Genomic DNA, 11,608 nt, shown 5'->3' on the forward strand with positions numbered 1-11,608 from the left:
TGGCGTTAAACGCCCAGAATGGTGCCAGACTGGGCGTTAAACGCCCACCTGCTAGCCTTACTGGCGTTTAAACGCCAGTAAGTTCTTCCTCCAGGGTGTGCTGTTTTTCTTCCTGTTTTTCATTCTGTTTTTGTTTTTTCAATTGATTTTGTGACTTATCATGATCATCAACCTACAAAAAACATAAAATAACAAAAGAAAATAGATAAAATATAACATTGGGTTGCCTCCCAACAAGCGCTTCTTTAATGTCAGTAGCTTGACAGAGGGCTCTCATGGAGCCTCACAAATGATCAGAGCAATGTTGGAACCTCCCAACACCAAACTTAGAGTTTGAATGTGGGGGTTCAACACCAAACTTAGAGTTTGGTTGTGGCCTCCCAACACCAAACATAAAGTTTGACTGTGGGGGCTCTGTTTGGCTCTGTTTTGAGAGAAGCTCTTCATGCTTCCTCTCCATGATGACAGAGGGATATCCTTGAGCCTTAAACACAAAGGATTCTTCATTCACTTGAATGATCAGTTCACCTCCATCAACATCAATCACAGCCTTTGCTGTGGCAAGGAAGGGTCTGCCAAGGATGATGGATTCATCCATGCACTTCCCAGTCTCTAGGACCATGAAATCAGTAGGGATGTAATGGTCTTCAGCTTTCACCAAAACATCTTCTACAAGTCCATGAGCGTGTTTCCTTGAGTTGTCTGCCATCTCTAGTGAGATTCTTGCAGCTTGTACCTTAAAGATTCCTAACTTCTCCATTACAGAGAGAGGCATGAGGTTTACACTTGACCCTAAGTCACACAGAGCTTTCTTGAAGGTCATGGTGCCTATGGTACAAGGTATTGAAAACTTCCCAGGAACTTGTCTCTTTTGAGGTAATTTCTGCCTAGACAAGTCATCCAGTTCTTTGGTGAGCAAAGGAGGTTCATTCTCCCAAGTCTCATTACCAAATAACTTGTCATTTAGCTTCATGATTACTCCAAGGTATTTAGCAACTTGCTCTTCAGTGACATACTCGTCCTCTTCAGAGGAAGAATACTCATCAGAGCTCATGAATGGCAGAAGTAAATCCAATGGAATCTCTATGGTCTCATTTTGAGCCTCAGATTCCCATGGTTCCTCATTCGGAAACTCAGTGGAGGCCAGTGGACGTCCATTGAGGTCTTCCTCAGTGGTGTTCACTGCCTCTCCCTTCTCTCCAAATTCGGCCATGTTGATGGCCTTGCACTCTCCTTTTTGTTACAACCCTGATTTTCGAGTACCTGAGATCTTTTCTGAAAGTACGGATTTCTCCGGAGGATCGGTAACAGGAGAACCTTTGATATATCATCAAGTATCTCAATCCTCATTTTCATTATGTCATCTTTAAGCTAGAACCTTTTCCAAGTCAAGCTCGATAACGCAGTCACGAAGAACATAGCTTTTGAACCGTATCGGTTAGGAGTTTTGATCCGGTTTTTCGTAAATAGTCTCAGTTTGACGAACCGGACTCGATTCATGAGAGAAGAGAGATAATAGGGTAATATCATCATTATATGAGTATTAGAAGCTTCTTGAATGATATTATAAGGTTACCTGGTCTATTTTTGTTAGAAATAGAAAATCGGTTTAACCGGGTTTACGGTTTACTGGTGCAGCTTAGCACCAGCACTCTCTGATGACTTTAGCAATGCTAAGGCGTCATCATACATGTTTTATTCTCATAATAAATATGTTACTAGTGTCATTTATGCTAGTAGCTCAGAAAATAATTTTTAGAGATGCTTTTACAAGTGTTCCGATACACATAGTTTTAGTAGTTATACACCAGAGATATTTTAATATTATTTTAATCCACCTCCAAGCCAACCAATCACAACTCACCCTACACCCCCAAAACCCCCAAGGCTGCCTCATTTGCTCATTGTGGCCGAAAATCACAAAGAGAAAAAGGAGAGAAAGTTCTTGGTTCATAAATCTTTAAAGCTTGATTTCTTCTGAACTAAAACTCAAATCAAAACTCCGATTTCACCAAAATGATCCTCTCTTCTTCCTCTACATAACCATATAACATATCAAGGCTGGAAATAAGGTGAGATGGCTGTCTCCCTCCCTCTTCAATTCAGTTTTCAAGGAAAACCATGTAAACATGTGTTTTCTTGATGTTTTTCCTTAGGAATCATGCTTAACTTGACTTGAGGGCCAAGAAACGTTAATTTCCAGCAAGTCTAAGGTGAGATATCTCTTCCTAACGTGCTGAGGGAGATTTGGTCAGTTGAGAGTTTGTGGATTTAAAGTTGTTTTTGATGTGTTTTAGGAGGAAAAAGTGCTTTAAGAACACTTTAAAGAGTAACCGGATTTGGAGCAGCAAATCAAGGTAGGGTGTCACGAAATTAATCTTGATTATTTGTGTTTGAGATGTGTGAATGTTGTATTATTTGGTTGTGCTAAAAATTGGTTGCATATATGATTGATTCTTGGTGAAAATTTGGTTAAATTCTGATGAAATTTGATGAAATTTAAGCTTTAAAGTTCATGTTCTTGGGCAGCTGGGAAAAACGAAACCCTAAGCTTAAATTGAGGTTCAATTTGTGTTGAAATAATGTAGAAAAGATGGGGTTTTAGTGGTGGTGGACGAAATTGTGATCACATTATATGTTTCTTGGATTTTGAGTGAAAGCTTATTTATGGCACTGCCATGTTCTAATTATTTTGAGATGAAGGCTTCTAAGGGGCAGCACCTGTGTGAGGTTTTCTTTTATGGAATTCACAACTCCGTTCAACTAACCAGCAAGTGTACTGGGTCGTCCAAGTAATAACCTTACGTGAGTAAGGGTCGAATCCACAGAGATTGTTGGTATGAAGCAAGCTATGGTCACCTTGCAAATCTCAGTTAGGGAGATTAAAGAGTAATTGTGATTATCATTAAATAAAAAGGAATAACAAAAGGGATAGAAATACTTATGCAGATTCATTGGTAGGAATTTCAGATAAGCGGAATGGAGATGTTGTAGAGCTCTCGGACGCCTGCTCTCCCACTGCTTCTACTCAATCCTTCTTACTCCTTTCCATGGCAAGCTTTGTATAGGGGTTCACCATCAGCTGTGGCTACTTTCAATCCTCACGGGGAAATATCCTATGCGGCTGTCACTCGCACAGCTAACCAGTCTGGAGGCATCACCCATGGTTGATAGCTACATCCCATCCTCGCAGTGAAAGCTAATGCTCACGCACTCTGTCACAGTACGGCCAATCACCGGTTGGTTCCCGCTTCCTACTGGAATAGAATCCCTCTTTTGCGTCTGTCACTGACGCCCAGCAGGTTGCAAGTTTGAAGCACGTCACAGTCATTCATGAACGGAATCCTACTCGGAATACCACAAACAAGGTGAGACTTTCCGGATTCCCAGGATCCTACTCGGAACACCACAGACAAGGTTGGACTTTCCGGATCCAGATAAATGCCGCCATCTATCTAGCTTATACCACGAAGATTCTGTTGGAGAATCTAAGAGATACACATTCAAGCCTTGTTGCATGTAGAACGAAAGTGGTTGTCAATCACGCGCGTTCATAAGTGAGAATGATGATGAGAGTTATTAGCTCATCACATTCATCATGTTCTTGGGTACGAATGAATATCTTGGAATAAGAATAAGATAGAGATTTGAATAAAAGAAAATAGAATTTCATTAATCTTTGAGGTACAGCAGAGCTCCACACCCTTAATCTATGGTGTGCAGAAACTCCACCGTTGAAAATACATAAGCAAAAGAGGTCCAGGCATGGCCGAATGGCCAGCCCCCTAAAACGTGATCACTAGATCAAAAATACAATCCAGGATGTCTAATACAATAGATAGATGTCCTATATCTACTAGACTAGCTACTAGGGTTTACATGAGTAAGTAATTGATGCATAAATCCACTTCCGGGGCCCACTTGGTGTGTGCTTGGGCTGAGCTTGATCAATCCACGAGCTGAGGCTTCTCTTGGAGTTGAATTTCGAGTTATGATGTATTTTGGGCGTTCAACTCCGGATCATGACGTTTTTCTGGCGTTTAACTTCAGAAAGGAGTGTGTACTTGGCGTTCAACGCCAAGTTGCGTCGTCATTCTTCGAATAAAGTATGGACTATTATATATTGCTGGAAAGCCCTGGATGTCTACTTTCCAACGCCTTTGAGAGCGCGCCATTTAGATTTCTGTAGCTCCAGAAAATCCATTTCGAGTGCAGGGAGGTCAGAATCCAACAGCATCAGCAGTCCTTTTGTCAGCCTTTTTCAGAGTTTTGCTCAAATCCCTCAATTTCAGTCAGAATTTACCTGAAATCACAGAAAAACACACTCATAGTAAAGTCCAGAAATGTGAATTTAACATAAAAACTTAGGAAAACATCCCTAAAAGTAGCTCAAACTTACTAAAAACTATATAAAACTATGCCAAAAAGCGTATAAAATTATCCCTCATCACAACACCAAACTTAAATTGTTGCTTGTCCCCAAGCAACTGAAAATCAAATAGGATAAAAAGAAGAGAATATACTATAAAGTCCAAAATATCAATGAATATTAATTTAATTACATGAGCGGGACTTGTAGCTTTTTGCTTCTGAACAGTTTTGGCATCTCACTTTTTCCTTTGTAGTTAGAGGTATTGGCGTCTCTGGGGGAACTTAGAATTTGGGATAGTGTTATTGACTTTCTTAGTGAAGCATGTTGATTCTTGAACACAGCTACTTATGAGTCTTGGCTGTGGCCTAAGCACTTTGTCTTCCAGTATTACCACCGGATACACAAATGCCACAGACACATAACTGGGTGAACCTTTTCAGATTGTGACTTAGCTTTGCTAAAGTCCCCAGTTAGTGGTGTCCAGAGCTCTTAAGCACACTCTTTAGCTTTAGATCACGACTTTAACCATTCAGTCTCAAGCTTTTCACTTGGACCTTCATGACACAAGCACATGGCTAGGGACAGCTTGGTTTAGCCGCTTAGGCCTGGATTTTATTTCCTTGGGCCCTCCTATCCATTGATGCTCAAAGCCTTGGATCCTCTGCTTGGCTTTTATTCCTTTTGATTGTAATTATATATATATATATATATATATATATATATTTTTTTTTTTTTCACTGCTTTTTCTTGCTTCAAGAATCAATTTCATGATGTTTTTCAGATCATTAATAACATTTCTCTTTGTTCATCATTCTTTCAAGAACCAACAATTTTAAACACTCATAAACAACAAGATCCAAAGACATATGCACTGTTCATTCATTCATTCAGAAAACAAGAGTATTGTCACCACATCAATATAATTAAACTAAATTCAATAATAATTTCGAAAATTATGTACTTCTTGTTCTTTTGAATTAAAACATTTTTCTTTTAAGAGAGGTGAAGGACTAATGGCTTTTATTCATAGCTTTAAGGCATGGTTACATACTAATGATCATGGAATAAAGGCACAAAAATATAGATAAACCCAATAATTAAAAACCGAAAACAGAAAGAAAATAAAGAACAAGGAATGAATCTACCTCTAGTGGCGTCTTCTTCTTGAAGGACCAATGATGTTCTTCAACTCTTCTATGTCCCTTCCTTGCCTTTGTTGCTCCTCCCTCATTGCTCTTTGATCTTCTCTTATTTCTTGGAGAGTGAGGGCGTGTTCATGGTGTTCCACCCTTAGTTGTTCCACATTATGGCTTAAATCTTCCAAGGAGGTATTAAGTTGCTCCCAATAGTTGTTGGGAGGAAAGTGCATGTGAGGCATTTGTTGATGATGAACTTCCTCTTGTTCTCCTTGGGGGCCGTGAGGAACTTCCCTTGTTTGCTCCATCCTTTTCTTGGTGATGGGCTTGTCTTCTTCAATGGAGACATCTCCATCTATGATGACTCCAGCTGAGTAACATAGATGACATATAAGGTGGGGGAAGGCTAGCCGTGCCATGTATGAAGGCTTGTCAGCTATTTTGTAGAGTTCATTAGATATAACTTCATGAACCTCTACTTCCTCTCCAATCATGATGCTATGAATCATGATGGCCCGATCCACAGTAACTTCAGATCGGTTGCTTGTAGGGATGATGGATCTTTGAATGAACTCCAACTATCCTCTAGCTACAGGCTTGAGGTCCAGTCTTCTTAGTTGGACCGGTTTGCCTTTGGAGTCTACTCTCCATTGGGCGCCTTCCACACAAATGTCCCTAAGGACTTGGTCCAACCTTTGATCAAAGTTGACCCTTCTAGTGTAAGGGTGTTCATCACCTTGCATCATAGGCAAATGAAACGCCAACCTCACATTCTCCGGACTAAAATCCAAGTATTTCCCCCTAACCATTGTGAGATAATTCTTTGGATCCGGGTTCATACTTTGATCATGGTTTCTAGTGATCCATGCATTGGCATAGAACTCTTGAACCATTAAAATTCCAATTGTTGTATGGGGTTGGTTTATGACTTCCCAACCTCTTCTTTGAACTTCATGTCGGATTTTCGGATACTCATCTTCTTGAGTTTGAAAGGGACCTCATGGATCACTTTCTTCTTTGCCACAACATCATAGAAGTGGTCTTGGTGGCTCTTGGAGATGAATCTCTCCTCTCCCATGACTCGGAAGTGGAAGCTTTTGCCTTCCCTTTTCCTTTTCTTGAGGAAACTCCGGTCTTGGGTGCCATTGATGGTGAATGAAAAACAAAAAGCTTTAGGCTTTTTACCACACCAAACTTGAAATTTGCTTGTCCCCAAGCAAAAAAGAAAAGAAGAGTAGAAGAAGAAGAAAAATAGGGTAGAGAGGGAGAAGAGAGAGTTCGGCTATGTGGGAGAATGTGGGTTTGTGTTGTGTGAAATGTAAAAGAAAAGAAGGGTATTTATAAGGGGAGGGGGGGTTGGGTTTCGGCCATTTTTGGGTGGGAAAGGGTGGTAAATTGAATTGAATGTAATGGAGGTAGGTGGGGTTTATGGGGAAGGGTGGTTGTGAATGGTGAATGGGTAATTGGGAAGAGGAATTGAGGTGATAGGTGAAGGTTTTTTGGGAAGTGTGACATTGAGAATGAGATTTGGATTAGGAGAGTGTGATTAGGATTAAAAAGTATGTGGTAGTGGGGATCCTGTGGGGTCCACAGATCCTGAGGTGAGGATCCTGTGGGGTCCACAGATCCTGAGGTGAAAACAAATACCATTCCTTCACCATATAGGCATGTAACATGCCTTCATGCATCATTCTGGCGTTCAAACGCCCATTGATGCTCGTTCTGGGCGTTAAACGCCCATGTTATGCATGTTTCTGGCGTTGAACGCCAGTTTAATGCTTGGTTCTGGCGTTCAGCGCCATATTGTCCTCTGTGTGCGCATCCTGGCGTTTAACGCCAGGTTGTTGCTTGTTTTGGGCGTTCAACGCCAGAAAGATGCTCTGTTCTGGCGTTGAACGCCAGAAAGATGCTCCTTCTGGGCGTTGAACGCCAGCCCGTGCGTCCCCAGGGTGAAAAATTTTTTTCTTCTGTTTTTGACTCTGTTTTTAATTTTTTTGATTTTTTCGTGACTCCTCATGATCATGTACCTAATTCAATACAAAAATAACACCAAAACAAAATAAAATAAATTAGATAAATAAAATTGGGTTGCCTCCCAACAAGCGTTCTTTAATGTCAGTAGCTTGACAGTGGCTCTCATGGAGCCACAAGACGATCAGGTCAACTTAAGTGTGGTATTCCCAACCAAACTTAGAGTTTGGATGGGATTTGAACACCAAACTTAGAGTTTGGTTGTGGCCTCACAACACCAAACTTAGAGTTTGATGTGTGGGCTCTTCTTGACTCTGAACTGAGAGAAGCTCTTCATGCTTACTCTCTTTTGTCACAGAGGGATGGCCATGTGCCTTAAACACAAGGTAGTCCCCATTCAATTGAAGGACTAACTCACCTCTGTTGACATCTATCACAGCTCCTGCTGTGGCTAGGAAAGGTCTTCCTAGGATGCATTCATCATCTCATTCCTAGTGTCTAGGATTATGAAATCAGTAGGGATGTAAAGGCCTTCAACCTTTACTAACACGTCCTCTACTATGCCATATGCTTGCCTCACTGACTTATCTGCCAATTGTAATGAGAACAAAAGCAGGTTTGTACCTAATGATCCCAGCTTCTCCATTACAGAGAGTGGCATAAGATTATCCCTGAGCCAAGATCACATAGAGCTTTTTCAAAGCTCATAGTGCCTAGGTACAAGGTATTAGAAACTTGCCAGGATCTTGTCTCTTTTGAGGTAGAGTTCTCTGAATCCAAGTATCTAGTTCACTAATGAGCAAGGGAGGTTCACTTTCCCAGGTCTCATTACCAACAGCTTGGCATTCAGTTTCATGATAGCTCCTAAATATAGAGCACTTGCTCTCCAGTCACATCTTCATCCTCTTCAGAGGATGAATATCTTCAGAGCTCATGAATGGCAGAAGGAGGGTTCAATGGAATCTCTATGATCTCTGTATGAGCCTCAGATTCCTTGGATCCTTAATAGGAAACTCCTTCATGCTTGAGGGACGTCCCAGGAGGTCTTCCTCACTGGGTTTTCGTCCTCCTCCTCCTTAGTGCATTCGGCTTCTTTGATTACATCAATGGCCTTGCACTCTCCTTTTGGATTCTCTTCTGTATTGCTTGGGAGAATACTGGGAGGGTTTCAATGACTTTCTTACTCAGCTGGCCCACTTGCCTCCAAATTTCTAATGGAGGATCTGATGATTTCTCCATGATGAGTTATAGGTGTTTCCATAAGGTTCACCCATGTAATTAACCTCTGCCATGGCAGGGTTCTCAGGATCATAAGCTTCTTCAGAAGCTACCTCTCTAGTACTGTTGGATGCATGTTGCAATCCATTCAGATTTTGAGAGATCATGTTGACTGTTGAGTCAACACTTTATTCTGAGCCAATATGGCATTCAGAGCATCAATTTCAAGAACTCCTTTCTTCTGAGGTACCCCATTGTTCACGGAATTCCTCTCAGAAGTATACATAAACTGGTTGTTTGCAACCATGTCAATGAGTTCTTGAGCCTCTCCAGGCGTTTTCTTCAGGTGGATAGATCCTCCTGCAGAATGATCCAATGACATTTTCGAAAATTCAGAGAGACCATAATAGAATATATCTAATATGGTCCATTCTGAAAACATGTCAGATGGACATCTTTTAGTCAGCTGCTTGTATCTTTCCCAAGCTTCATAGAGGGATTCACCATCTTTTTGTTTGAAGGTTTGAACATCCACTCTCAGCTTGCTCAACTTTTGAGGAGGAAAGAACTTATCTAAGAATGCAGTGACAAGCTTATCCCATGAGTCCAGGCTGTCCTTGGGTTGAGAATCCAACCATACTCTAGCTCTGTCTCTTACAGCAAAAGGGAAAAGCATGAGTCTGTAGACTTCAGGATCAACTCCATTCGTCTTTACAGTCTCACAGATCTGCAAAAACTCAGTTAAAAACTGATAAGGATCTTCAGATGGAAGTCCATAGAACTTGCAGTTTTGTTGCATTAAAGCAAACTAGTTGAGGCTTAAGCTCAAAGTTATTGGCTCCAATGGCGGAATGGAGATGCTTCTTCCATCAAACTTGGATGTTGGCTTTGTGAAGTCACCAAGCATTCTCCTTGCATTATTATTATTTTCGGCCATCACCTCTTGTGCTAATGTCTCTGAAAGGTTGTTTCTGGATTGTTGTATTTTAGCTTCTCTTAATTTCCTCTTCAGAGTCCTTTCAGGTTCTGGATCAATTTCAACAAGAGTGCCTTTATCCTTGTTCCTGCTCATATGAAAGAGATGAAAACAAGAAAAGAAAGAGGAATCCTCTATGTCACAGTATAGAGATTCCTTTATCTTAGTAGAAGAAGAAAGGGGTAGAAGAAGAGGGATGGAAGGTTTCGGATTTATGGAGGAAGAGAGGTGAAGAGAAGTGTTAGTAATTAATTAATTAAATAGAAGAGGAGAAGAGAAGAGGGATTTCGAAAACAATTTTGAAGAAGAGTTAGTGATTTTCGAAAATTAGAGATAAGTTGTAATTAAAATTTGAACATGAAATAATTAGTTAATTAAAAAGAATTTTTGAAAAAGGGAAGAGATATTTTCGAAAATGAGAGAGAGAAAAGTAGTTAGGTGGTTTTGAAAAAGATAAGAAACAACAAAAAGTTAGTTAGTTGATTGAAAAAGATTTGAAATCAAAATTTGAAAAAGATAAGAAGATAAGAGGTTAGATAAGATATTTTAAAATCAAATTTTGAAAAAGATAAAATTTTTGAAAAAGATAAGATAAAAGATAAAAAGATTTACTTCAAAAATTTGAAATTATTTACTTCACTAACAAGAAACTACAAGATAAGATTCTAGAACTTAAAGATTGAACCTTTCTTAACAAGAAAGTAACAAACTTCAAATTTTTGAACCAATCACATTAATTATTAGTGAATTTTCGAAAATTACATACAAAGATAATAAAAAGATTTTGAAATAATTTGAAAAAGATTTTTGAAATTTTCGAAAAATAATAAAAAAAATTTGAAAAAGATATGATTTTGAAAAAGATTTTGAAAAGATAAGATTTTTAAATTTGAAATTTTGACTTGACTTGTAAGAAACAACTAATTTTGAAAATTTTTGACCAAGTCAACCCAAAATTTCGAAAATTTGGAGGGAAATAAGGAAAAGATATTTTTTTTTATTTTTGAATTTTTTAATTATGAAAGAGAAAAACAACAAAAATATGCAATGCATGAAATTTTTAGATCAAAACAATGAATGCATGCAAAAATGCTATGAATGTCAAGATGAACACCAAGAACACTTTGAAGATCATGATGAACATCAAGAACATATTTTTGAAAAATTTTTTTTTTGATGCAAAGAAAATATGCAAGACACCAAACTTAGAAATTTTTAATGCATGAAAAATATGAATGCAAAAACGCACATGAAAAACAACAAACAATACAAAACAAGAAAACATCAAGATCAAACAAGAAGACTTATCAAGAACAACTTGAAGATCATGAAGAACACTATGAATGCATGGGATTTTCGAAAAATGCAAGAAAAATTTTTAAAAGCATGCAATTGACACCAAACTTAAAAATTGACTCAATACTCAAACAAGAAACACAAAATATTTTTGATTTTTATGATTTTCTAATTTTTTTTTGTATTTTTATTTAATTTTTTTCGAAAAACATTTTGGAAAAACGAAAAAGAAAAGGAAAAATTTTGAAAAAGTTTTTGAAAAGAAATTACCTAATCTGAGCAACATGAACCGTCAGTTGTCCATACTCGAACAATCCCGGCAACGGCGCCAAAAACTTGGTGGACGAAATTGTGATCACATTATATGTTTCTTGGATTTTGAATGAAAGCTTATTTATGGCACTGCCATGTTCTAATTATTTTGAGATGAGGCTTCTAAGGGGCAGCACCTGTGAGTTTTCTTTTATGGAATTCACAACTCCGTTCAACTAACCAGCAAGTGTACTGGGTCGTCCAAGTAATAACCTTACGTGAGTAAGGGTCGATCCACAGAGATTGTTGGTATGAAGCAAGCTATGGTCACCTTGCAAATCTCAGTTAGGGAGATTAAAGAGTAATTGTGATTATCATTAAATAAAA

The sequence above is a fragment of the Arachis stenosperma genome, chromosome 9 (genome assembly GCF_014773155.1).
Source record: "Arachis stenosperma cultivar V10309 chromosome 9, arast.V10309.gnm1.PFL2, whole genome shotgun sequence".
NCBI classification, from domain to species: Eukaryota; Viridiplantae; Streptophyta; class Magnoliopsida; order Fabales; family Fabaceae; genus Arachis; species Arachis stenosperma.